The 24,804-nt window shown below is 40.3% G+C and overlaps 1 protein-coding gene across 3 annotated transcripts in view; it reads left to right on the top strand.

Moving 5' to 3' along the window:
- Cntn1 (contactin 1) overlaps positions 1–24,804 on the top strand; it is a 367,258-nt gene that overhangs the window by 124,946 nt on the left and 217,508 nt on the right. The window contains exon 2 of one of the 3 annotated variants that reach the window (XM_008835442.3): positions 2,327–2,394. The exons of the other annotated variants lie outside the window; for them this stretch is intronic. The gene's annotated coding sequence lies outside the window, so the exon portion shown is untranslated. The remainder of the gene's footprint in view (positions 1–2,326; positions 2,395–24,804) is intronic. 3 annotated transcript variants of the gene reach the window in all.

Genomic DNA, 24,804 nt, shown 5'->3' with positions numbered 1-24,804 from the left:
ATATATATATCTCCTAATTAAAGCATATTTCTGCAGCATTAGGCCTACAGAAATGAACTAAACTGTCACCAGAGTGTCTTATTTAAGGAAAGGCTGCCTCTAATCACTGAATACAAAACTTTGGAACAAAAAACCAAGTACAGTTAGCAAGGACTGAACCACATATAAAGCAGGGCTTTGAAGAACATGTATCAGAAGGCACGAACTATGCCCCTATGAGGGCACGCTCTTATTCAAAATGCCAGCACTGAAGTTGAGCACAGTAAATGGCTTTAGGACGTATAGAATTTAAATTTTAAATGCAGATTTGATCTTTATGTGCTTTAAGTTCTCTTTCTACTCTGATATTGTATGAGCAAGTATTGTTGCGATTAGCCCTTTAAAAGATATAACCTCTTGGTAAGCCTATGTGCAAAACTGGCCATGTTTTTGGCTGGGAATGGGTTAGGAAAGATGTTTGTCACGCAAGCAGATGGAAGGGTAGCAAGGGAGGAGGCTGGGAGGGAAGCTGGAGGCAAAGCCGCTCCAGAAAGAGCGTGGCAATTTAAACAGATGGAGCATGATATACTAGTTGGCAAGAAAAGGTGCTGAGTGACAAGCAGGAGTCTCTTCTGAAGAACAGGGTATGTTGTGTAGGCAGCCGTGCGGTGACCACACTGATCATCAATAAGGGAAATAGATCAGTGCAAGGGCGCCTGAGTTCCAGAACAAAGAGTGAAAAAAACACTACAAAATTTCCCTTGAGTACTTGAGTTTAGGAAAATAACTTTTTATAATCTTTCTTTTTTTTTCTGTCTTTCTGAGACAGGGTCAGCTGGCCTGAAACTTGCTATGTAGACCAGGCCGGCCTCGAACTCATAGAGATTCGCCTGCCTCTGCCTCCCACATGTCGGGACTAAAGGTGTGCACCACCTCCCCCCCCCCAGCTCAATGACTTATTATAATCTTTAAAATTGCTTTAAATGATGATGTGCAAAATCTTTCATAGAGGAACCATTTTATTACAAAGTTCAGACAGAGATAACTATAAAATTATCATGGCCATAGAGATTCATTTTATTTTTGAGTTTTGTGTTTTCTGTAATTTGAATTTTTCTCCTTCTGTAGTGGAAACTGACTGGAAAAAATAATACTGAAATAAAATATACATAGGAATAGGAATTTTGACTCCCATCAAGTAGAGGACTGAAGAAAGGGTGCAAAAGGTGATCACACCATTATCATACCTGCCTCATTTCCTTCTGATCACACCATTATCATACCTGCCTCATTTTCCTTCTGATCACACCATTATCATACCTGCCTCATTTTCCTTCTGATCACACCATTATCATACCTGCCTCATTTTCCTTCTGATCACACCATTATCATACCTGCTTCATTTTCCTTCTCTACTAAAAGTGGTAATAGCCACGTGTCAGCTAACACAAAGAATGTGACTGTAAGTCTTTTTGCCCTGCTTTTGTCTTCAGACTCATCTACTCTGATCATCACCATATTCTTAGGCAATTATTCTAACTTTCAAAGACTTGGACTGTTGTGTATCGTACCCAAGCTTCTTTCGTTGACAACTGTCATTGTGGACTGGTATAAAATTGCCACATACAATAATATTTGTAGGAGAGGCTTAATACAACCAGTCTAACTGAACTTTAGATAGATGCATGTGTTCTAACTGGAAAAGATATTTTCATTTTCCTCCTACAAAAGGAGGAATTAACATTCTTTCATGTGTGTGAGGGCTCGAGTGATTTCCTTAAGCTAATGAACCTTTTATGGAAAAATCCCACATGTGCTAGGCACTCTGGCAGACTTTGAGGAAAAAAATCAGGGTGAATAAAGTATCAATAGTTCCTTCAGAGTTCATATTCCACTAGAATAATCATATATGTATAAATATAATATATATGCATATATATAAATATAATATATATACATATACATATATATATATCTCAATCTCTAAGGTACAATTAAGAAATTCAACAATATTTTTGTATTTGTATTTTTTTTATCGTGTGTGTACAACGTATGTGAGTGAAGGCACTTATGCACGTGGGGGTCAGAGGGTAACTCTCAGGACTGACTTCTTCCTGTACCATGGGATCCAGGGGTTTGAACTTGGGTATTCATGTAGGCTTACACCCCAACCATTTTATCCACTGTGCCGTAAAGTGTGGTCCAGGAAGGCCTTGAACTGATGATCCTTCTTCAGCCACAAGTTGAGGCTGGGGACCACACTAGTGTGTTAACTCAGTAGGTGTTTATTAGGACCTCCTCTGGTCAGTGGTGTGTAAATCGAAATATATCTGCTGTTGCTTTGCAGAAAACAAGTCTATCTCAACAAAGAGAAAAGCAAAGGACGCCGGCAAGACAAGCACACACACTAGTACAGTAAGTGAGTGTACGATGCTGGTCATTAGGATAAAAATCTTGAAAGAGAATTTCTTTGATAAGGCATCTGAAAGATTGGTGAACGAGTTTAAGGTGTTTATATAATGCTTTAGTCGCTACAGCTGTTGCATTAATGGTTCACACTCAGAAGAGACATGTATTCAGTGAGCCCAACTCAAAGAGAAACAAATTGTGTTGAAATGATAGTAAAGTCCACTACCTCAGTAATCCTCTCCAGAGGACTAAGGGCCTCCTATAGAGATGACAAGGCCATGATCTGGGGGTCACACTGCTACACATCTAAGCTCAGCACTGACATACCAATGTTTCTCTTCTAGGGACCCAAGCTCTTCCAAATTTTCTTGACTTTTTTGAGAAGGCTTCAAATTCCCATGTATCTGTCAATCAACAATATTCCAGACCCTTTTCGGTTAACTTAAATTCCCATGTGAAGTTAAAATTTAATTTTTATTAAGATATTTTTAGCCAGAAGAAAGTCAGGTATGATTAGAAAATAAGTACTCCATAAATGTAATCTAAGTATAAATTTAGACTGCTTTGCTCAAGTATGGGCAATTCCACTGAAAGATAAGGACTGAAACATACAGGTGGGTGGATCTCTGTGAGATCGAGGCCAGTCTGGTCTACATCACAAATTCCATCCCAGGCCAGCTGGAGCTACAAGGAGAACCTGATTCAAAAGCGAAAAAAAAAAAAAAAATTCAGCCCACGCACATCAATTAAATTTCATTTTTTTTGGTCTTTTTGAGACAGGGTCTCCCTGTAGCCCCAGCTGTCCTGGAACTCACTATGTAGACCAGGTTGGTCTTGAACCCACAGAGATCTGCCTGCCTCTGCCTCCTGAGTGCTGGGACTAAAGGCGTGGGCCACCACGCCCGGCTCAGTTAATTTTTGGTTCCTCTAAAATGCGTGTTACTGATAAGAATGCATTTTAAGATTTATTTATTTTTGTTTTATGTGCACAAGTGTTTGCCAGCACGTATGTGTGTGCACCATGTGCATGTAATGCCCGCAGAGGCTAGAAGAAGGCATCAAATCTCCTGGCACTGGAGTCACTGATGGTTAAGAGCTGCCATGTGGGTTTCGGGGACTGAACCCAGGTCCTCTGCAAGAGCAGTGAGCACCGTTGACCACTGAGCCCTCAAAATACTTTTTAGTGTCTTTTCCTATGGAAGATTTAGGGGGAACTTTTTCTCACTTTCTAACCCCCAGGTAAAATTCCAGGGCTAACCAGGGAAGTCTCCTACATACAACCAAAGACTGGAAAAGCATTGTTTCTGCTCTGCTGATCATGGTATCCCCAGCATCTACCACAATGCTTGGCCATAGCAGATGTTTGATAACTATGCTGAATAAAAGATCTTATCTTTGATTGTTGTAACAATGAATTCTTTTAGCTTGCACTGCCAAATTAGTAGATTTAGGGACTCATTGTGCTAAATGTACTTATCAAATGTAAGATGAATCTTGTAATAGTGGAACTTTTTCAATGACAAACATCTGTCTTCAAATGACTTAAACAAAATGATTTATTAGAAGGATATAGTACCATAGAATTGAAGGCTACATGAGAAAACTTTGAGAAGGTTAGGGTTAGGTTATAGCTAGACCTAAGTACATCAATAAAATGTGAATGCAGTGTCTCCAATGCTAGTGTGGGCTTCGGGCTCCATGAAGACCAACTTCGCTGTTTCAACATCTTCATATCCTGCAGCAGTCCATTTCCCCACCAGGGGCTATGCTTTCTAATACTTTGTTTGTAAGAAAGGTTATGCTGAGAATGTCTAGTTCTAGTCATTGAAATGAGCATGGAGGTTGCTAGTATATTGTTTTGAAGTTTTTAATATGAAAACATTAGATTTAAAACTTGAAAAGATATTCTGTCAAACAAATGTTCTGTAGCTATACTTATAAAAGAGAAATGTGTCTCATGTACAGTTAATGAATCTTAGAGATAAATGTAATAACATGTTTTACCTATTATTCACCATATTTTCAGCTCCCATGACAACAGTATTATTCTGCCTGCTCCTGAATTTTCTAGCATTTAGTCTATTGTTTTACATTATATGTCACTAAATATTTTCTATTAATATAATTACAGAAAGACATTTTTCAAATTACAAATTATTTATTTTTATATTACCCATATGAGTGTTTTGCCTGCATGTGTGTAAATGCCCCTATGGGTGCCGTGCCCACAGAGGTCAGAAGAGGGCATGGGATCCTCTGGTGCTGTAGTTACAGATAGTTATAAGCAACCACATGGGTGCTGAGTACCAAACTCAAGACCTCTGCAAGAGCGGCCAGTGTTCTGAACCGCTCAATCTCTCCAGCCCCGAAGTTATTGGCTCACATAAATAATTCACAATAGTTATACTGAAATAGACTATAATTAAGGAACTAGTAATGCTGAGGACATAGGTATGAGACAATTGGGTACAGTCCATGTTGTGACTTACTCATAAAGGACAAACTATAGGACACAAAATGATAAGAAATATATAGCACACAATATAAAGATTTTAACCCAGATTTAACTGGATCTGACTGGATCCAGTTTCGGTTATGTTCTTTAAAAATGGCTTTAGACTGTATGTGGTGGTAAGGCCTATAATCCCAGCATTCAGGAAGCTGAGGTAAGAGGATCCTGAGTTTGAGACTAATCCAGGTTGCATAGAGACTTAATGCCTCCCTTGGGTCACATAGTCAGACTCTCCAGAAAAGAAAAGAGAGAAAGAAAGGGAGAGTCTTACTTAGTACAATGTTTCTTTGCATCTATTGAAGATATTAAACGCAGGGAGAGTTCCTGTGTGGAGCAGAACCAAACAGAACTAATATAAAGATCCTGAGAAATGTGATGACCCGTGCCAGAATACTCAGCTGAAAGGGAGAACATGGCTCAATGTTTTCGCAGATATATTTGGATGAGACCTTTACAGGAAAGTATGAATACCAAATGTTGATTTTTAATAAATGTCATATTTTAACAATTTGGGTAGGATAAAAGAAAGTTCTTTGGCACAGTAATTATTTTGAGGCATTTAAATTGAAGAAAACCCCCACATATGTTTTTCTCTGTGCTTTCTAATACAGTAACAGAGAATGCTTGTGTGCAGAAATATGAATGCCTTTAAGTGAAACTCCTTTTTAAATTTTTTTAATGTATGGGTGTTTTACCTGCATAAATGTAAGTGCACCTGTGCATGCAATGCCTGCAGACAAAAGGGGGTGTCGAATTCCTTGGAATTGGAGTTACAGACAGTTATTAGCCACCGTGTGGGTATTGGGAACTATGCCCTGGTCCTCTACAAGAGCAGCCAAAGCTCTTAATCTCTGATCTATCTCTCCAACTCTGTAAAACCCTCCTTTAATTTCAATTGAACTTAAATGGATAATTCTCACAGTGAAGGAAAAATGTATTTGGCAATCCAAAATCTGATAATTAAGAACCCACCTCTCTAGTCTTTATTGGGAATAAGATGATACTGAATTCCTGGTGACTGAGTGGTGTTATTTAATGATCAAATATTTAGGCAGACATATAGAGTGAAAATGAGTATAAAGTCATAAGTATTCAAAAATTCAATAATAATATTAAACTTACAGTTTTTTTCTTAATTGTTCATTCAAGTTTAAGGTTCTTCATAGAATTACTCACTGAGTTTATGGAAAAAATGCCTTTAATGAATGAATTTTGCTTCTCTAATGTATCCATCTCAAGAAACATTCCTAAGAAACTTCAGTGAAAGAAAGTCATTTCTCTGTGATCAAATCCTGAAGACTTCTTAGACCTTACCCACAGAAGAACCATAAGAGAAATCATCTGAGCACTGATGAGGACATGGACAGCTGCTGAGACATGATCATCCTCAGTTATAAACTCAGTTCATCATGTGTCAGTGGGCAAACTGAAAATGCCTTGGTTGTAACCAGTGCAACAGAAATTTTATTGGCTTATAAAGAGTGTGTGAAGCTTGAAATACAGCGTTTGAATCTCCATCTATCATATGGGAAACCAATAAGGATTAAATTATCCCAGTGTGTTTAGATATGTAAATAGATAATAAATACAGAAAAATTATGACAATGACATTAGCTAACAACTAGGTAAATTAAGAACAATAAAAATGAAGATAATCAGTTCATCTTCATGTCCATTATCAAGCATTTCGAAGCCAAACTGCACACTGCCAAGTGTGTTTTGTTGACAGACAAAATACTATTAAATAATGAAATCAATAATTGAGAAATGGATGGACCAATATTTGCTCATCTTGCATTTTCTGCATGGTATTATGATGAGCACTTTGTGTATCTGTTAAATACACTGTACGAGAAGCTCATCAAATGTTTGATTCTTATATTTATTCATTTTGTGTGTGTGTGCGCGTGCGTGTGCGTGCGTGTGTGCATGTGTGTGTGTGTGTGTGTGTGTGTGTGTGTGTGTGCAGGTACATGTACAACATTCCAGGGTTGGCTCTCTCCTTCCACCCTGTATGTTCTGGGGATCAAACTCAGGTGGTCAGGCTTGACTTGGCAGCAAGCACCTTTACCTGCTGAACCATCTCACTGGCCTCCTCACCGAATATTTTAAAATGTGTTGCTAATGCCCAATACATCAATGTTGTTCATAAAATGACATTTTAGTCATATGTATGCTATATATGTAGTTGGTGAGACAATTCACAAAGAAATATAGTTCCTCTACTTATGGTTAGTATTAGGAACATAATGAGTAAGTTCAGTAAAGTAACATCAAAAGTGTGTGTTAGGATGAAAATTAAATGTTCTTCACAGGTAGTAAAAGTGATTATAGACAGATCAAGTTAATTTGAAGAATTCAATCATGTACTGTCTTTTGTTGTGATTTAAGATGAAGTTAGCAAGCGTCTGTGAACAGAATGGTTATGATAGAAGTTTGCACCCACATAGGGTGAATATGAAAGTCAGAGCACCATCCAGGGGCAATTAAAAATGATGGCCAGGTTTGGGGAGAGGATGTGGAGAACCTCAGCACTGCTCGCTTCCTGAGACTCCACTAGAAAGGACTTTAGGGCAGACAAAACTGCCTTTGTTTTTAGCATGTGTGCTTCTGAGAGGAAACCACAAAAGCTGGACTCCTTGGCTGCCACCCATAGTCAATCAGGCCCCTTCAAACCCTCTGCTGCTTATTTATGCCAACTAAAATATGAGCTGAAAATTATCTGAGTCTTATGGTTTTCAAAGAGATTCAAGGGAAGTTTTCAAAACTTAAAATGGAGATCGCAATTGGAAATTATATTTCCACCCATTACACACGTGTGCTGCCACAGGGACAGAGAGCCTCGTGCCTCGGCATTATGCATTCTTAGGCTGTGATTTAGCACCAGAATGAATGCCTGAATCCCTAAACGAAGGGTGTGTATGAAACCCAGGTGTGGGGGTACACACCTATAATCTTGGCCTTTGTGAGGCTGAAGCCAACCTGGACCACACAGTGAGGATGTACCTGATACTTGTTTTAACCTTTCCTTTAAATTTCTATTTTCTTCATTTGCGTATAAAATCAAAATTTCTGTTTCTTTTCAATGCTTAGAAAGATATTTAATTTTATCAAGAATTATCATATGTTTTCTTAGCTGCATTATTGATTGCCTTTCTTCTGCTTTCTTCTCCATGTTTCAGTTAGACTTCTAACAGCAGGGTTTTCTGCTCAATGAATAGGCCATGTGATGAAGTGCTCTAGCCTAATGCTTGATTCCATAGCTCACTGAGTACAGTGCTAAAAGCACTTTTGACTATGTGAGCTGTCACACTTTCCTTTTGAAATTGTCAGAGTGTGTGTGTGTGTGTGTGTGTGTGTGTGTGTTGAATCCAACAGAACAGTTATGAGTTTGGCCTTACCCATCTCCAAGGAGTCTGAACATTCAAATGCTGTGTTGGAACTTACAATAAACAGTAATCTGGCTATGTCTACTTCCTTAACATATGTACTAAAAAGAAGGGAAGACATTTTAAGGGTCTTTCAAATAGATTATTATTCTTCCTAAGGCTTTTGAAGGTTATGTCATATGTGTGACACCTAGAAAGGGTACTGAAGTCTTTAGGAGATGGAACGGCAGTGGAAACTGTTCCATATAAATTAGAGATGATGGCTTTGTAGACAGACAAACTCTAGAGCATCAGCTTCTTTCTTCTTAATAAGAGATGAGATATGCTATAAAGTAGAAATGCTCATTTTTCTTTATGAATTGCTGTCACCACAAAATAGTCAAGTTCACTGTAGAAGTGCAGTGTCAAGTGATAGTGTCTGTAACGGGTTCACATTACTAAGGTACTGAGGGAGCAAAAGAAAACGCCTGTTCTCACTAAGAGGACCAACATAATGGTGTGGTGGTGGCACCAAGCTGGACTGAACCCCAGAAAGCCTGATAGACCCTGGCATTTGTGTAGGTGCTTTAACTTCTCTAAAGGTCAAGTTACTCATCTTTAAAATGGACTAGTAATACCTGGCTTTACTCATCTTTAAAATGGACTTTAGTAATACCTGGCTTTACCAATTCTCAAATTGCTCATGAACTACTTATTTTAAAAAAATAAACACTGTTAGTGGGAATGTAAATTAGTATAGCCAAAAAAAAGGGTGATTTCCTAAAACACTAAAACTAGAGCTACCATACTATGGAATTTGTATCCAAAGGAGATGAAATATTCATACCCAAAAGATATTTGCACCTCCATGTTTATTTCTGCACTATTCACAATAGCCAAAATATGAAACTAAACTGATGCCCTGGAGGAGACAAATGATAAAGAAAATGTTGTATATTGACACGAAGGAATACCACTCCATCATAAAAAGTGAAATCCTGTCTTCTCAATCATAAATGGTACTGGAGCACACTATGTTGAGTAGAGAAAGCCAGGCACAGAAAGATACACACCATCAGCTCTCACTCATGTACGGAGCAGTAAGTTAACCCTGAAGAAGTACCAGACAAGAACATGAACAGCACAGACAGAGAAGTAGGAGAGCAAAGGAGACAGAAATGAAGAGGGACTTTTAGGGGTGAGATGGTGCTAGGGTCGGGGATGGGGGACTAGTGGCCACGATCAGTGCATAATGCATGGAATCATCAGAGGGAATCTCACTAATGTGCATGACTGATATGTATAAAATGTTAATACAACTAAGGAATGATGGTGCATGACTGTAACCCCAGCTGACAGGAACCTGAGGCAGGAGGACTGAGATTTTGAGACTGGTTTGGATTATACAGTAACATTCTGACTCAAGGAGAAAAGTTTTCAGCAAGTATAAAGACCAAAAGAGAATAGAATAAATTTGGGGGCTGGAGAGGCGGTTCAGCAATTAAAAGCACTTACTGCTCTTGCAGAGAACCCGGGTTTGAATCCCAGCACCGAGATGGCCACTAATACCTGTTGGTAACTCCACTTCCAGTGGATCTGACGCCCTCTTCTGACCTCCATAGGCACTGCATGACATGGGTGCACTTACATACATGCAGGTAATACACTGATACACATAAAATAAAAATAATAAATAAAATATTTAAAAGAATGTATGTAGCCTGCATTTTTGTTGTTTTGGTCTTTAACAAAGGCCTCACTGGGCATCCAGTTAATACTGTTATGAACTGTGATACTATGTGCTCAGATGCTCTCTGATGCCACTACAAAGTACAATAATAAAGTGCTGTTGAGATGAATGGGGAAAACAAAGAATTCATGACAGATTATTCACAGAATTTAAACACGAGCAAGGCTAGCATCACTGTAAGAACTGACCCCCCACCCCCAAGTACATTGTGGAACTGGACCTATGCAGAATCTCCCAACAGTTCCTGCAAAAGCCAACTCTCAATTCTCCAGCCATCCAAGTTCTAAATGCATAAACACCTGTGGTGGAACCATAGCCAACTCCCCTGAGTGAATCGGGAGTCTGCCACACGTCACCTCTGGGTCTGCTCAGCTACCTGCTAAATTTCCTAAGAATGTAGGATCCCCACAAAATATGGAGCACTGACACTCTTACACATCATTCCACTAATTACAAATGTTCAATAGTGATGCTATTAAAATAAGGATTTTTTTAAACCATTGTTAGGCCATGTCATGGTTAAGTAAAGTAGAACAACTCCCGTTGGGAAAAGCCCACTTCCTCCTCTATGAGTCACAGACACAGATTTAGTGCAGCATACTGCAAACAACGGAGGAATAATAAATCAACTCCTTAGAAAATGCAGTAGTTTTTCATTCCTTCTTTTAGAATTTTGTACATGTATGCAATGTATTCTGATCATATCTACTTCCCACCACCCCTCCAACTCTTCCCAGACCCCCACCTAAGTTCACATTGCTCTCCTAAGTTCATGCTCTCTTTCCTACCCACTGAGTACAGTCAGGGCTGTCCGTATGTGCATGGATAAAGGGCCATCCACTGGAGCATAGGGAGCCTATCAGCAGCCACTTCCCTGAAGAAAACTGACCCTCCATTCTCCAGAAGACCTTGACTAAGCCTCTTCAGCTGGGGGCAGGGCTCCATAGACTCTCCCTCCCATGCGAGAATTATGACTGGTTTGATCTTAGGCAGGACTAACTTGTGCAGGCAACCACAGCCACTGTGCCTTCATGAATGCATCAGTGATGTCATATCCAGAAGACACTGCTTCTCAGACTTCCTCAGCCTTTGGCTCTTAAGTCTTTCTGCAAAGTCCCCTGAGTCATGTGGGGAGGAGATATAATACAGGTACCTACTCTTTTAGAAGCTTCACACACACACACACACACACACACACACACACACACACACAAATTGTTTAAATGCATTTACTCTACATGGGAGGATAATGCTGCTTCTCCCTGATTAAAAAAAAAAAAATAACCCCAGTACCAGGTGTTGTTGATAGACAGCCCCCCCCCGACAAAAAAATAGGCTATGGCCATTGCTTTTGGCTACCATCCAGAAATTGATGGCAAAATCCTGTTGCTAAACATACCACACACGGGGCTGGAGAGATGGCTCAGCACTTAAAAGCACTGGCTGCTCTTGCAGAGAAGCTTGTTCGGTTCCCAGCACCCATATGGCACCTAACAACCAGCCCTAACTCCAGTTCCAGGGAATCTGGCCCCCTCTCCCAGCAATATACGACACAAGTGCACATACATGCAGGCAATGCACTCATACACATAAAGTAAAAATAATAAAATGTTTTTTTAAAAAAATCACCACATGCTTAGGTTATAGGAAATGAATAAATCAAGCTGGTATTGACCTGGAAGCCTCCTGCCTCCTAGCTGCCCTTCACTGTGTCTGAAGGCGTTATGCATGCTACTGGGGGAGAAGTGTCATCAATAGTCTTACCCAGCTGTGAACCCTGACAGCTATAATAACATCTGACTTGGAAAGATATGCCCATTAGTACAATAATGGCATGAATGCCTTAGTGGTAACCAAACTCTTTCTGTTTGGATTTAAAGCCCATAGGAGGAGGGAACTCATGGCTGATACAAAGGTATTAAGGGATCCCCCTCCCCTAGTCCCTGAGTGTCAAGCACACTTTGGTGAAGATTGGACTGACTTCCCTTGGTTTCCATGTACCTTTTTACTTTCTTGTTTGCTCTTGTACATCTTGATTTTATTCAGTGTACTAGGAATGAAAGCCCTAGCTTAAAACACTTATATACATGTGTGCTTGCATGTGCATACATGTGTGTATGCACATACATGCTTTAAATCCCATCCCACAAAGGAAGGGGTGCTCTGGGTAAAATATGCAGTCAAGAAAGACTCTTCCTTATTGGCGGTCTTCTGGGGCATCTGCCTTTTGGTCATGCTTCTTAGCCTCCCACGAGACTCATTTGGATAAATAAAATATCTCTGAAGTTGCCGTGCACACTGTCTTCCCCTTGGTGTCCCTCAAGTTCCCTAGCCGGTACAGGAAGTGTTTTCTTACCTCTTGACAGACGAGAGAAGAGAGTTAGGGAAGTTGACTTCAGAAGCATTGGAAGGCTGATCTGAGACGCTCATTTCTTTTGGCTGATTCAGTCTGGGGCCCTTTATAGTACGTAGTATGACTGCAGCTTCCAAGCTTTTGTATTAAAATCAAATTTCCTAGATACCCTTCATTTATCCAAAAATGTTTATTAGCATTTTAAGGATTATATGTGCTGTCTTTTTAGCACTCTCAACTCTAAATGCCAATTTCCCCCATTTTAACAATTTCAGAATTAAAATGTTAAAAAGTTAATGCCACAATGACCTTTCTTTGTTTTTTATCAGATCTGAAACTCAGTGGATGAAGCAATGTTTCAGAAATAAGGAAGCGCAAATGTGTATCCCTCCCAAGCCAGGGACTTACCACATGTCTGAATTCCTTTCTCCATATCTTTAACAAAAATCTTTTCTAGAGAAATCTTATATAGGACTTGCTCATCATTTCTACTTTTATAATTCCCAAAGCACTGATAATCCCCCTTTATTTTCATGATTTTCTAACTATTTTTGTCACTCAGTTTTCTCCAGGAGGATATTCTTCATTGTAGTATTCTAATAACTCAAGCTAATGCATCTTAGATTTCCAGTGACCATAATGAATGTCCACTGGAGTATTTCAGTAATGATGTGGACTATGTTTTCTCTGTGTTAACTTAAACATCACTCTACGTTTAAATTCAGTTATGTTCCCCAACAGCTTCCTAGTATAAAACATAAGAAATTGAGTTTTAGAATTGCTTCTGAATTTTCTTTTCCCTAACTTGTATAGGTTTTGCTTTAGAACTGCCAAGAACTAGCCAGGGAAATCAAAGTTCAGAAGCTTAAATGTCAGAAACAATTGACCCTAGAAGTGAGGGGGAAGTAGAAAATCTTCCAAAGGATTATGTTCAAGGAGCTAGAGTAGATAAGAATGTAAAATTAAGATTCAAAAAAGAACTTCATTTAGTTGACAAAACGAAATGTTAGACAGGAAACCAGGCTAGGTCCTTGTTGAAAGACATAGCCAAGACAGTAAACGTTAGTGAAGGACTCAGTTCAAGCAAGGCACATGTAGATCTGTGACGTTGGTTTACTGGTTTCAACAATGAATGAACCATGTTGTAGTGAATGAAACAGGGCTTTGGATGTCTATCTTTCTCCAGCTTCATTTCGTTCACTCGGCGCACATCTATTGAACACCTTCTGTTCCTGAGGCCATATAAGGGCACTGGAACTTGGAGGTTAATCACATGCAATACCAGTCCCTTTTTTCTAGAGTGTGTGGTCTATTGGAAAACTTAGGCAAACAAATAGATCATGACCATGAAGGGCTTTTGCTTTGATATCAGGAATAATTTTAGCTTCCTTTCTGGCTGTCTCTAGTGCTTCTTCCATTTCTCTTTAGCCCAACTTTCCCTCCACTTAGCAGGGAAGTACTGTAATAACCTTGGAGAGAGAAACACGGTGTTGGCTCCTAGTTCCCTAACCCTTCCCCTTAAACATGCCTGGAGTAGTCACATTTTTAATGGTTCTCAAAAATACCTGGCAGCGTTAACTTAAGGGTAGGAATTGCTGATTTTGCCTCAGGTTTCCAAAGTGTCAATCCATCTCAGCTGGGAGGGTGTCGCAGGACAGGGTGGTTCACATCATAGTAGCCAAGCAGCAGAGAAAGCAAGCACCTGAACTCCAAGACATTTTCCTTTTCTCCCTTGGTTTCCACCCCACGGTCCACGGGACAACCCCCCCTTCAGCACCCCCTCTCTTCTAAGGATGCCTCCACCAGTGGACTGTAGTAATCTAGATGCAGCTCATCTAGTCAAGTTGACAACAACCTCCAAAAAATGTTTCTAAAATGATATATCCTGCCATGTAATTAAGAGCTGACATAAATATTCATCATAGATTTAAAATAGTTGCAAAAATGTAATTTTCAACACATTGTAAATTTTGACATTTTAAAATAAATCTGTTGTCTCGTTTAAATATATCCATTAGAGTCTGAGTAATGCAGAGATTTGAAGTGGATCATTTTCACTTAAAGTGTTGGAAATAGTTCCTATAGAACTTTACAAATTCTGTGCAGTTTTATTTTCTTTTAAATTCACATTTCTCTTCCATGAAACTTTGTTTTGTTTTGTGCTAAAAATATTGATTTTGTTCTCTTATCATGTTCTTTGTTAACAGATTTTTAGCATGTAATTTTTTTTTCAATAGTCCTAAATCTATAAAGGATTGAGGACTAACTTTTCTTCTAAAATAATTTTCCAATTAAATTTTTTAAAATTTTATTTATTATTTTTATTTTATGTGTATGTGTGTATTGCCTACATGTAAGTAATGCCCGTGGAGGTCAGAAGACACTGTCGGATCCCATGGGACGGGAGTTACGGACAATTGTTAGCTGCCCTGTGGGTGCTGGGATTCGAACCCAGGTCTTCTGCAAGAAGAGCCAGTGTTCTTAACCACTGACTCTTAACCACTCCAGCCCCCCAATTAAAATTTTAATATATAATTGACCCAATATGTATATATATCTTCTTTTCAAGTTCTAGAAAATCATTAGTGGCAAAGAAGTGTAACTATTGGTAGTGCACTGTTTCATGTGACAGGTGGACTTTTAGAGTTGCAATTGATTCTCCTACCTTTAGAAGAATGTTACTAATTACTAAAAAGGTTGGGTTTATTATTCATTCTGTTTTGACTTTTTACTTTTCTATGTTAGCCAGTAGAGGTGGTAAAAAGTTGGATATAAAATGCTGTTCAACCATTTGAACTCCTTCTGATCTCATGTAAAAAAAAAATCACATTAGCCTTTATACCTTAATTAGTAAATGCATCAAATGCAAATAAATGAAAACTACTTATGCGGAATAACTTCCTTGATCCTCATTCACATTGTCAATAATAATCAGCATTTCTTGATATTACATTTGGCACTTTGTAGAGCTTCCTTGCTGGGTCAGTATGCTTGAAATTATTTATAACTAAGAAGTGTATTTTCTGTTGAAAAATAGGAGGAAAGTGACCAGGAAAGGCTGGATTAGAGGCCACAACCTGCGCTGTCATAGAGGTCCCTTCTGCATACCCCTGTACCCCTAGGACTGGGCACACAGCAGTTTGGAACCAAGTTACATCAAGGGACAATGATCATAGAAAAAACAGGAAGATACTAGATAGAGACTACCTAAAAGGTATTTAGTGTATTTTAGAATAGGAACATAGACATATGTAGACAACATACAGACATATGAACATAGACAAAGTTCTAGAATTTGAGGAGGGTGGGCCAGGTTTTATTTATTCTAGAGAAAGGAAGAGAGGGAAAAGGGGACCATCTGCTTAGTAACTGGGGGTGTTTGAAAGGGCTGACACTCGGAGCCATCTGCAGTCATCAGCCATGAGGGTGAAGGGCCAGAGAATGCAGAAGGTTGATGGCTGTGGTGCTGAGCCCAGGAGCTGGTTTTGAGAATCAAGCCTGAATGTGGATGTTAAAGATGGGAAAGGTAGCTCTGTTTCTGCAGGAGAATCAAATAAAAGTGTTGCTGCCTAACTTTTTCTGGAGATACCTGAGCAAATGTCTATTCACTCCAGATAGGACACCAACAACAGATGAGGGATTCTTGATTTTATGGGCTCCTTTAGAGCATAGGTGAGGAGTCAGTTACTAGAGCTTGGGCAACCCCCAAACAGCTGGGTCTGCAAAGTCTCACTTCATCAGGGATGATGGGCTTATGGAATCACAGAATACCCCCTTTTAGTTAACCTCATGCCTTCTGTATACTTTAGCATTTCTAAAGATCACTTGCAGCTGGTTGGGGGTGGGTGTCAAGATGGAGTAAGGACTGGAATCCCAGATGATAGTCCTGTGACCCTCCCCTCCAAATGAATGTCCATAACTCCATTACCATTACCATATACCTAGGTCTCACTGTATTACTTTGCTTGTTTAGTTATCATGGTGACTAGACCAAGGTAATCTCTACTCCATGGTGCCAGTGACAATCATATTGTACAGGAGGTAAAAGCTGTTCTGTGAGAAGTATCGTCTGGCTGGCAAGATGGCTCAGTGCTAAGAGCACTGGCTGCTTTTGCAGAGGACCCGAGTTCCATTCTCAGCAACCACATAGCAGCTAACAATCTCCTGTAACTCCAGTTCCAGGGGGCCCAACATCCTCTTCTGGCCACTGTGGGAATTGCATGACATAGGTGCACTCACATACATGGGGCAAAACATTCATACATAAAATAAAAATGACAACAATATTTTTAAAAAAGCAGTATCCTCAAATAGAGGGATAAAGGAATAATGCAGTGAGCTGTGAAGGAAGCCAGCTAACCTATGTCAGGAAAAGGAGAACTTAAGGAAGGTCACAGAGGCAGGAGGCCTGGGAAGTTCTGCAGTTTTAGGGAAATCACACACATTGGTCAAAAGAATAGCAGAGCACCTGTCTGTGCCCATGAGTCCCCGAGCGCTGACAGTGGAGTCTGAACAGGAGCATAAGCGGTTTTAGGTGGGGGAATGCATAGTTCCCCAAGAGAATCCTCTGAGGTTAAAGCGAAGAAAGCTACTGCAACATAGGAAGCAACCAGTTCTCACCCCTAAATGGAACCTCTATACCACACCCCTGACCCCTAAGGCTCAAGAGACATCACTGGAGAACCTTGGGGAGGACTGCTGAGAAATGGTGTCTTCTGCATGTGCCGTGGTGACCATTGCATCCATAAACTTACAGCAGCTGTGGTTGCCTACACAAGATCAAGTCCGACAATACTCCAGTGTGGATGGGGGAGGGGCTCAGAAAGCCCCGGCCCCAGCTGAGGAACAATTGGCAGTTGACGGCTGCTGGAGGAAGGGAGAGCCAGCCTTCTTCAGGGCTGGGCCCCTTGGTAAGCTGCCCATGGTCCTGGATACGGCCCCACACCCATGCACTTACAAACAACAGGCATGCATTCAGTAGGCTATTTTTATTTAGAAAAGAGGAAGAAGAGGCTATAAATTGGGAGGAGGAGAGTGGAGACAGAAGGGGTCTGGAAGGAGTTGGAAGGGGACAGTGGTGGGTGGATATAATCAAAGTACATTGTGTGTATGAGATTCTCAAAGGATAAGTAAATTAAAACAAAAATGAATCAGCTCAGAACACCATATACACCATTATGTATCATTCCATGTAGTTTCTGCAAAGAAAAATAAAGAAGTACTGTATTTTATTATTAGAAAAAGGAAGGAGGCAGGTTTGTTAAGGGGAAGCTGCCATGAAGTTACCCTTCAGATGATCAGGCCTTACATGGAGAGCCTTAGAGAAACAGCCACCGTGTGTAATCTGATGAGGGTCCTGAATGGAGGCCCTTTCTTCCATTTGACGGAACAAAGTAGGTTTCTGACTCATAGGTTTTCAGAAGGAAATGAAAGCTTCGTACCACCTGATCTAGTCTGCCAGGTGTCACAAGGCAGGAAGACACAGAAATGGGGGCCATAGCTCAAAGTTGGCTTGGTCTTAGGCAGTGATGTATGTGTGAGGGGAGGAGGGCTGGTTTTTCCTCTGGAGGCCCAAATGCTCTGACACTCACAGCAGGTGCCTGATAGTTCTTTGTCCTAATGAACAGACTGCAGGGGGTTGTGATCAGATTTCTGGGAGAGAGGCAGCTTGGAGGATTTGTGATCTAACACTTGCAATATTCAAGGAGCTGTATAACTTCTCAAAGTTATTTTAGGGTGCGTGTAAGTAGAAGTTTGGCAGACCACCGAAATGAGCTACCTAGACCTTCTGGAAGAGCTGGTGGTACATAGTGTTGAATGGTGGTATGTATGGTCATTTCAGAGGCAGAGATAAATGAATAACCTGCACCATTTCTCAGAACAAATGGAATGATTGTAGGTGTGTCAAAGTTATCTGCTCCAGTTTTAGAGTCTGACGGTGCTGTGAACAACACCAGCAAATGTATGGAAATGGGGCCCCTTTCAATAGAAAGGAATTCAATTTATTTGTCTTTGTTGCATTGTGGTTTGTAAAGGTACAGACAAAGTAGTTAAAAAGACCCAAAGAACTAGCCAAAGTTTCCTTATTCCAGATATTGTGGAGTCTCTTCTTTTAACTAATCAAATCCAAAGGCCAGAGGTATGTGGACAGTGAAAAAGTGACTTGCTTCTAAAACCTGACAGTTCAAGCCAGCAACGTGGCTCCTCTGGTAATAGCGTTTGCCATCCATGATCCTGGGAACCAATGGTAGGCGGAGAGAACTGACTCCCAAAGTTGTCCTCCAACCTCCACATATAGACAGTGACATTTGTATGCCACACTCATACACATAGACCACACACACCCATATACATCCGATAATAATAAATAAAAATAGGCAACTCATGTATTAGTTCTAAAAATATATCAGAGCATATTTCAGAAAGAATGTGAATACATGAGGACCTGCATTCAGGTCCCCAGCACCCCTGTAGAAGGTTGGGCTTGTCGGTGCCTGCCTATAACTCCAGGCCTAGAGAGGCAGAGACAGGGAAATCCCTTGGACTTGCTGCCCAGCAGTCTAGTTGAATCAGTGAGCTCCAGGTCTGTAAGGGACTGAGACCGTGTCTGATAAAATGTTTGAGGAGGCAACTTGACATTGACCTCTGACCTCCATGTACACATGTACATACACATGAACATGTACACACACATAAGGCCATACAGATAAATTTTTATAACCCACAACAGATACTGTGATGGTTTGAATGAAAATGTCCCCCATAGGCTCCAAGAATTTGGACATTTTGTCCCCAGATGGTGGTGCTGTTTTGGGAGGTCTTAGAAGGTGTGGCTATCCTGGAGGAAGCACGTCACTGAGGGTGGGCTTAGAGAGTTCTTACGCCTTGCCAGATCTCCAGTTGCTCTCTTGTTTCCAGTGTCTGCTGAAGATGTAGAGCTTAGCTTCCGCTGCTCCTCCAGACACCTCTGCTGCCACACCTCCCTGCCAACACTGACTGTAATTCCCCTGGAACCGTAGGCTCAAATAAACTCTTCCTTCTCTAATTGCTTGGGTAAATGTTTCTATCACAGCAACAGAAAAGTGACTAACACAGTAATTGGTACCAGAGAGTGGGCTGTTGACTGTGAAGAACCTGACCATATGGAGCTTTGGAAAAATGTGGAAGACTTTGGAAGTTTGGCATAGAAAAGTGGTTGACTGCTGTAAGCAGAGCTTAACAGGCCATTCTAGTAAACACTGGAAGAAAGTAGTGCTGAGAACAATGTATTTCCAGAGGGAAATAAGGACTTAAGCAGCACTTGGGTTATTTTAGCGGAAGTCTGTCTGGAGTCTGCCCTCGACCTAAAAGCTTGCCTGAGGCTAAGTTGAAAAGCAATGGATTAATTTCTCTGGCAGAAGAAATTTCAAGACACCCTAATGTAGAAATGGTGGCGTGGCTATTAATGGTGAATATTATGCAGATCTACAGGGAAAGAGAGCAAATGGGGTAGAAAGAAATAGAGAATGTACAGGTTGGATTGAAAAAGAGCACTAGGAAAATTAATGTTGGAGCCCTGGCATGTCCTGGAGAGGATCCCTTTGATAAGGAGATTTAAATGATTAAGAAGTGGCCTAGAGATCCAAACTTAAACAGTGGAGAGAGTGCCTCCAGGGCAAGACCACACCCAGTTAAGCCTCCAATTTGTGAAAGAAAAATGCTGCAGGGGCCACTGAAGAGAAAAGCTTCTAAAATGGATAAAGCAGGTTGGAGTCCATTCCAAACTTGTAGTCAAACTTGGCGGTGTCGTTCACCTGGTGCTGGCTTTAGAGCCATGGAAGATGGAAGAGTGAAGGGGTCATCAGTTCTTCTTCTGCGGTTTCAGAGAGCCTCGGAGGCCAGGCAGTGTGAAGCAGGGATTCCCTGCTTAGAGAAGGCCCTGATAGGTCATTGCGTGAAGCTCTGAAGGTGAAGCCTGGTTGGCAATGGAGACCCCAAGAAGATATTCGTGATGCCAGAGCTGTGAGGCATCTGTCAAAGAGACCTGCATATAGGGAGTGGTACCAGCAGAAGAGAGAGATGTGTGTTGCACGCAGCAAAGCTGGAGAGGCTGAGCCAATCTAAGCCCTTTGGAAGTAAAGTCCCAGACATCAGATGTGGAGCTGCTGGATTTGGTGTTTGCCCTGCTGGTTTTCGGTCTGGTTTTGGTCTCTTATTTCCTCACTATGCCTCCATTCCTCCCTTTTGGAAGGGTAATGTGTATTCGGTTCCACTGAATGTTGGGAGTATGTAATTTGTTTTTTGATTTTCTAGAGGCTTACAGTTAAGATATTTACCTGAGTCTCAGAAGAAACTTTGGACTGTGGACTTTTGAATAGTTTTGAGACTGATAATGACTATAGGGACTTTTAAAGTTGGACTAAATGCATTTTGCATTTTATATCGTCATGAACCTATGGGGGCCAGGGGGTGGAATGTGATGGTTTGAATGAAAAACATCATGTCCCCTATTGGCTCCAAGTATTTGGACATTTTGTCCCCAGATGATGGCACTGCTTTGGGAGGTCTTAGAAGGTGTGGCCAGGCTGGAGGAAGCCTGTCACTGGGGCTGGGCTTAGAGAGTTCTTAAGCCTTGCCAGCTCTCTTGCTTCCTGTGCCTGCGTGATGATGTGAGAGCTTAGCCTCTGCTGCTCTTGCTCCAGCCACCTCCAGCCACCATGTCACCCTGCCATGATAGACTGTAATTCCCCTGGAACCGTAAGCTCAAATAAACTCTTCCTTCTATAAATTGCTTTGGTCAGTGTTTCTATCACAGCAACAGAAAAGTGACTAATATAGATACTTACTTTATAATTCCTTTACTTAAGAATTAAGTAAGTTAAGTATATGAAATCCTTAGGTCAGAGTGGATTCTCATTATTATTATTATCAGTGATCAGTCAAGTGTTTATGGAAGAAGTGAACGATGGAGTAGTTTATCTGACTGAATTAGTTGCTGTTTATAATTGTTCCTGTGATATATTCTGCAATATTCTGCAATATAGTTGCTCTGTTGAAGGTACCATGAACTTATGCACATGAATCTAGTAACTATTTTGAGAAAACACTCTTGACCATGGTAGGACAAAGAGGAAGTTATTTGCATAGGAGAGATTTAGCTTTAGGCATATGTGCCTCCCAGTATCTTCAGACGTGTTTAATTCACTGTGTCATTGATCTTAGTTAAGTCATTTTTCTCTTGAAAAACCCTATTGAAATCGCAATAGTGCAACACCAGAAATTACTTGATCTGTGATAACAACACAGAGCAATTGATTGCAGCACTCAGTTTCCCTCCCCAAAGTTCTGCCGTGTGGAACAATAATCATTCCATTTTAATTAGAAGGGACTTCACTAGAAGGAGAAAAACAATCACAGAAGAGTGTTTGGCTTGTCATATGATAGGTTTTTCGCTTTTATTTAATATTTTTATTGACATAGAATAATTGTAATTATTTGAGATGCCCTTGTGGGCTATCTCCTGTAGGCTTGGAACCACCTTACTGAGAAATGAAACCAGAGATTAGGGTTTAGTCAGACCCCATATAGCTAAGAGTTCCAAAAAAAAAAAAAAACTAACCCAAAATGCTGGAGGAAGACCCATAACCACAGAGTCTACAGAGGGCAGTTTGAGGACATTCAAACAAACACCCCTGCCTGGGTGTTTCTCTCCCCCCACTTCCACACACAGCTCTTCTGCTCAACCTCCTCCGGTTCCTCCTCTTCTCTGTTCTGTGGCTTATGTTCCATGATGTTTCCCAGCGTGCCTGTGATTCTGAGCACTCCCTTGAGCTCGGCTGCTCCATTTTCCTCATCCTATCATCTCTCGTTCCTGGAGTTTTATCTCTACATCTGTCAGATCTTAAATTCCACATGATTAGAGACTAACTACTGTTTCTTTTAAAAGCAATTAAAATACTTGGAAGCACCAGGTGGTTTTAAAGATTGTCAAATGAGCAAAGCACTGCCGAGTTCAGTTTTGTTGTGGAGTTCAAGGCTACTTCCAATTTGTATACAAGAGACTTGTATTTTACACCTTTCTTTATAAAAGTCAATCTTCTTTTAAAAATATTAAGGTCAATATTTATATGAAAATTTGAAAGCTTTCTGTTTATGGCAATTGTAAGTGAAATGTTACATAGAATGCTTTATATTGTTTTAAATATAAAATAATTATTGAAGTGATTATATGATTTGATTGAAGGACATTCCAATATGCATTCAAATGCTAAAAATAATCAGTATTATAAGATACAAAACCGCTCACTACTTTCCTCTTCATGAATATTTATTACTACAATCAGTTCATCAACATGAACAGGAAAATAGTGTGCATGTATATCCTCCAGGCGTGATGCTGTCATTGGGCTATCCTATTGAAAAATCTGAGGCAGTTTTTCCATTTTATGTTCCTGTCATGGTTTACAAACTAAATACAAATTAACTATAACGACCACTAATTATGCTGTCCCTGAGTGAAACTATTGGAATGATAATTATTTTGAGTTGCAAATGTAAATAATTTGCTTCGAAGACTGTTATTATTCTCAAATAAAATGTACATATTGCCCGGAATTATTCAAGAAATAAAGCAAAATCCAGAGTCTGTTGTAAAAAGAAGGACCTGTGCATGGTATGATCTAGTACAAAAGAAGGCAGTATTCTGGGGACTGGGACATTTATTGTCCTGGAGGTCTCTGTTTTAGTTCTTAGAACAAAAACATAAGAATTTTATTTATTTAGTTTTTAGTCTAAAACTTAAATTCTAATCATAATGTTTATTTCAATTTTTTCCTTTTAAAAATATTTTTTTGATTCTTTGAAAATTTCATGAGGACTCTCTCCCCCACTTCCATCCCCATCTCCCTGACTTTATGTCCTCTATTTTTATTATTACAAGTCAGGAAACTAGCAAGGGGCCATGCGGAGCTTTATGGGAGGGGAGATAGAATGTAGTGACTGATATAAAGGGGTCAGGGGAATGGGAAGGGCTAAATGGGGTGGGGAATGGGAAGGCAGAAAGAAGAGGGAGGATGAGGAGGAATAGCTAGCAGTAAAGGCCTTTTGAAAGTCATATGGATCTATTACTGTAGAAGCGTCTTAACACATGACATATACAATATAAAAGAGCTGAATGGAGTTGCTCTAAAATGGAGGGACAGTGCCCTTACCAGACAACACAGGCTAGCAAATAAAAAGGCAAGAATGGATTCCCTCCTTTGGAGTTGTGGACCAGGAAGGTTGCATAGATTCTCAAACAATACTGGCTATTGGCATTGGTCTGGTAACCCACCAGAAATTGACGATAAGATCCCATTGCTGAAAATACTACATACATGTGTCATGGAACAAACAAGGAGAAATCAAGCTGGTACTGACCTCAAAGTTCATGCTTGCTGGCTAGCTTTCATAGTACTGGAAGGTGCCATGTGTACTACCAGAATAGAAATTAATCACTATTCATACTCAGCTATGAACCATGTGAGCTATAATAATGACTGGCCTGGCAAAATACTGGTGCAACAGTAGCACAAATGATATGGGAGAGACCAACCACATTCTTCTGGGATTTAAGTCCTGCTTCACAAATGGAGCCCATAGCTGGCACTGTTGTAAGGGCCAAGAAACTGTGACTGGACAGGTCATAAGGCATAGGGGAGAACCTAGTACTTGGTTCTGCTAAATGGGCATAGTACTAAATTGACTCCTAATGACTTACTGTTATACACATAGATTACAGCATCTCTTGTCTCTCACAAGAGAAGCTTCTTCTTGGAGTAGATGGTGATTAAAACAGAGACCAGAGAATAAGTGAGTGCCAAGGACTCAACCCTACATGGTCCTCATCTTCTGAGGTTCAAATAGCATCATGGAAGAAAGGGCAGAAAGACTGTAAGATCCATTCATGGTGGATAAATACAAAGAGACTATATTGTCTTGACAAAACATGGCAGTTGCACACAGGATCCCACACCACTAGTGACAGTATGCAAAACTGGTCAAGTTCAAGCCAGAAGAAAATCCTAGCATGGATGGGGGAGGTAAGTAAGTAACTGCTTCTGCAGCTGAGGAGCTATTGGCCACTGGCAACAGCTGCTGGGAGAGAGAAAATCATTAAGTATGTGATGTCAGGCTCTGCAGAATAGCCCACACCCAAGAGCATTTAATTTCTTAATTTCTTTTTCTTTCTGTAAGGAACTAATTGATCTATAAGTAACAAGACATAGTACAAATATTAATTTGTAAACTAACATTTCTGGAAGTTCTGGATATCAGTTTTGGAGGGCCAGTTTAAATCAATGATTACTGAGAATCTATTATGATAGATGATGTGGCAGCAGTGGGGCAGGTGAAGCAGTCTCTTTCTTTCCCTCTCTCTCTCTCTCTCTCTCACACACACACACACACACACATG

Source organism: Nannospalax galili, unplaced genomic scaffold (assembly GCF_000622305.1).
Source record: "Nannospalax galili isolate Female #2095 unplaced genomic scaffold, S.galili_v1.0 scaffold357, whole genome shotgun sequence".
Classification (NCBI taxonomy): domain Eukaryota; kingdom Metazoa; phylum Chordata; class Mammalia; order Rodentia; family Spalacidae; genus Nannospalax; species Nannospalax galili.
Note: the sequence above shows the minus strand (reverse complement) of the source record. Positions and strands in the feature narration are given on the sequence as shown.